Genomic DNA, 3,976 nt, shown 5'->3' with positions numbered 1-3,976 from the left:
GGCCTTTATCATGCAAAGTAGATATACTAGTAGGAGATATATTTTACTGACCCGAGTTTGGATTTCTCTAGGTGCCTTTGCAGATCTGCCGAGGAGTATTGCGGATGCCGCCGCATTCTTCCAAGCCGAAGAGGGGAGCTCAACGAAGAAGTTGTTCTAGTCACAGTACCTTGCGCCAGAGCTTCCAGTGCCCCTGAGTGACCAGCTGAAGCAGCTGTCCGAGCTGCACAGGGTGGCCGGACTGGCCATGAAGGACATAATAGTCTGTATATGGCCGCCCGAGGCCATACCTAGCAGCTACTTCGGACTCGTGAAGAGGCTGGTGGAGGCGCTTACTCGGATGGATGCCCTCAAGCAGTCGTCTTGCATAGAAGGTGCTCGGATGGCCTTCGCCCGTGTCAAGGTGCAGTTGGCGAAGATGAAGGCCACTGAGATTTCCACCGCAGGGCCCCTTGAAGGCAAGGAGCATCGACGGCCTAAGAAGTACTTCGATGAGGTCCTCGAGGGAGCCCGTATTGTAGAGGGCTAATGCTCCAAGGACATCATATTTGAGTAGTTGTGTCCGGTTTGTAAGAGTCATGTAATGAACTTATGATGTAAAAATGGTTATGCTTTAATTAGTTTATCCTCCTATTTGGTCATTTATATGTCTGAAAGTTTACTAGTCGTCGGCTTCAGCCCCCATGTAAATATTACAGGGGTGTTCGGGAATGCATGACAACACTTGATCCAACGTCTTGGTCCGATGTAGGAGGCGTCTTGCAGAGTGAACTAGGCAATCAAACTATGCGGTTTTAGCACTTTCCCTTAGCCATAAGAGTCCATTGGTGTGCTAAGTACTAGCCCCTCGTTGCATGAACGGTAATTCGGAGTCCGGCGCCTTTGCAACATGGCTGGTCGAAGACCCAGCCCCTCGTATAACACGACATAAATCGCGAACGATTCATAGTATAACACTAAGTCACCGGATCACTGACTCGCTCTCGCCCATCATGACAGTCAGTTTTCGGCTTTCTTTACTGAGGTACTTCACCGAATGAGCCAGAAATACAATCGCAGTAGTTCTCCCTTTACTACCTTAGTCGAACTTGCGGAACATATGGTGGCAAACATAGGAGCCGGGCAACCCAACTATAGACCAAAGACATGATTCGGAGCCAATGCATATAATGCCATATCCGGGATGCCGAAGAGTTCCCTATAGGTGTTAGGACATAAGAATTTTGCAGGGCCGAATACAACCCCCAGTATGAAGACCGTGTTGAACCACGTATGTCAGTCGAACCTAAAGGGGAGCGCAGATGACAAGGGAAAAAAACCAAGACCCAACCAAGAAGGTGATAAGCATCTGCGTCCTTTATATCTGTATTGATACGTCGATGACAGGTAATGTTGTTCAATATTAGGGTCATATTACATGCCCAAAGAGAAAAATAAAAGATTTTACATAAGGGAAAGTCTAACGCAGGGCCTAAAAATCATAGTTCGGAAAAGAAACTCCAATGATGCCCTGCCGCACGTCTGCGCCTTTTCTCCTTAGCAGTACATCCTTTGAGAGGAGTATTTGATGGTTGGGACGCGCCAGCCTTAAAGGGATCTCCTGCGACAACCATCTCGCAAGTAGGGCTCTTGATGAACCTGTGTTAAAAGATATATGCGTTTCAACTATGGTCAAGCCGTGCAATGGATCTCTTCTGCAGTGTGCCTCTGGCTCCGCCCAAGGTATTTTTAGTGCGTAATTATGTACGCGCGGTTCATAAGCCGCAACCTGGTGGGGCGATCGGCAGAGGCCGAACTACTAATCCAGGTCCGAAACCGTTGATTTATCGCTAGTATGTGCGCACCGGACTCGTTTGGATACGTTGTTGGCTTTATTGGCTGGTGAACTGTTCGGCTTGATAAGGCCGCCATATACTTTGGTTGTAAGGGCTGCAGTGTGCTCTTTAGTATGGAGGGAGCGCTCCATGTTACCATTGGTTGTGATAACGCCACGAGGTCCGGGCATTTTAAGCTTTAAGTAAGCGTAGTGTGGGACTCTGTTAAAGCGGGCGAAAGCAGTTCGTCCGAGTAGTGCGTGATAGCCACTGCGGAAAGGGACGATGTCAAAGATTAACTCTTCGCTGCGAAAGTTATCTGGGGATCCAAATACTACCTGTAGTGTAATTGAGCCCGTACAACGGGCCTCCACTCCTGGTATCACACCTTTAAAGGTAGTGTTACTGGGCTTCATTCGTGATGGGTTGATCCCAATCTTACGGACAATATCTTTATAAATCTAGTTGAGACTGCTTCCTCCGTCCATAAGGACTCTAGTGAGGTGGTATCCGTCAATGATTGAATCAAGAACCAGGGCGGCCAAACCCCCGTGACGGATACTGGTTGGGTGATCCCTACGATCAAAGGTGATCGGACAGGCTGACCATGGGTTAAATTTTGGGGCGACAAGATCTACATCATAGACGTCCCGTAGTGCACGCTTGCGCTCCCTTTTGGGGATATGAGTGACATATATCATGTTCATTGTCTTTACCTCGGGGGAAAACTGCTTCTGACCCTCGGTGTTCGGCTGACGGGGCTCGTCATTGTCTTCGATTGGAGGCCCTTTTCCCTTATGTTTGGTATTTATCTTACCGGCCTGTTTGAAAACCCAACAATTCCTATTGGTGTGGTTTGCAGGCTTATCGGGTGTGCCATGAATCTGACAGGGCCTCTCAAGGATTTTATCTAAGCTGGATGGCCCTTCTTTGTTGCCTTTGAAAGGTTTCTTCCGTTGACCAGACTTAGAACCGCTAAATCCGGCATTGACTATCGTATCATCTGTGTCGTCATTATTGTTGTTCCGACGTTTGTTTTTACTGCGGCAAGGTTTACCATTGTCATCCCGCACCTCAGAAGTGCCAGGGTCACCTGAGTTGTTGCTTCTATGAGCCAGCCAACTGTCTTCGCCTGCATAGAAGCGGGTCATGAGTGCCGTTATGGCTGCCATGGTCTTCGGATTTTCCTGCCCAATGTGTCGGGCGAGCCATTTGTCACGGACGCTGTGTTTAAAGGCCGCTAAGGCTTCGACGTCCGGACAGTCTACGATCTGGTTCTTTTTAGTTAAGAACCGATTCCAAAGTTTGCGGACTGATTCGCCTGGCTGCTGAATTATGTGACTCAAGTCATGAGCATCCGGTGGCCGGACATAAGTGCCCTGAAAGTTGGCCCGAAAAGCATCTTCCAAGTCTTCCCAGGTTCTAATGGAGTCTTCTGGGAGGCTGTTTAACCAGTGCCGTGCTGGTCCTTTCAGCTAGACGAAGATATTGAATGGCGTGGAGATCGTCTCCTCGAGGCATGTGAATGTGGAGAAGAAAATCTTCAATCTAGACGTCCGGATCTGTCGTTCCATCATACTGTTCGATGTTTACTGGTTTAAACCCTTCCAAAAATTGTTGTTCCATGACCTCATCGGTGAAGAACAGGGGGTGTGCGGCCCCTCTATATCACGCAATGTCGTGGCGGAGATCGGCTGACATCTGAGTTCGGTTTTGATCCCGAACATAGTAACGGTCATCACGCCGGGCTTCATAGCCATTGTCTCACGCCAGGGCATGGCCCCTTGATCCGTAGATTGATCTAGTCTAACCAGCTTTATTGGCGAGGTCACGTTGCAAGTCATATGTGTATCCCGTGGCTGTTGTCTCCCTGCCTCTTCGGCGAGAGCGTGTGGGTTGGTGTTCGGCTTGATATGTCATTTTATCCCGCCCACGTGGCGGTCGGTCTGGTTGGTCTGCCTGATTATACTTCAACGGTATTGGCTCAAGGGCTTCATTGTCGAATTGTGGCAGCAGCTTGCGCTTAGGGTAACTTTTAACAGGTCGCCCGTGGCCGTATTCTTCGATGGCCAGAACCTTAGTCCACCTTTCATTCAGCGTATATTGCTCGGCTTTGAGCTGCTGCTGCTTCTTCTTCAGGCTTCGGGCTGTACCAATGAGCT

Source organism: Triticum dicoccoides, chromosome 1B, assembly GCF_002162155.2.
Source record: "Triticum dicoccoides isolate Atlit2015 ecotype Zavitan chromosome 1B, WEW_v2.0, whole genome shotgun sequence".
Lineage (NCBI taxonomy): Eukaryota > Viridiplantae > Streptophyta > Magnoliopsida > Poales > Poaceae > Triticum > Triticum dicoccoides.
The sequence above is the reverse complement of the archived record's forward strand: the minus strand, read 5'-3'. Positions refer to the sequence as shown.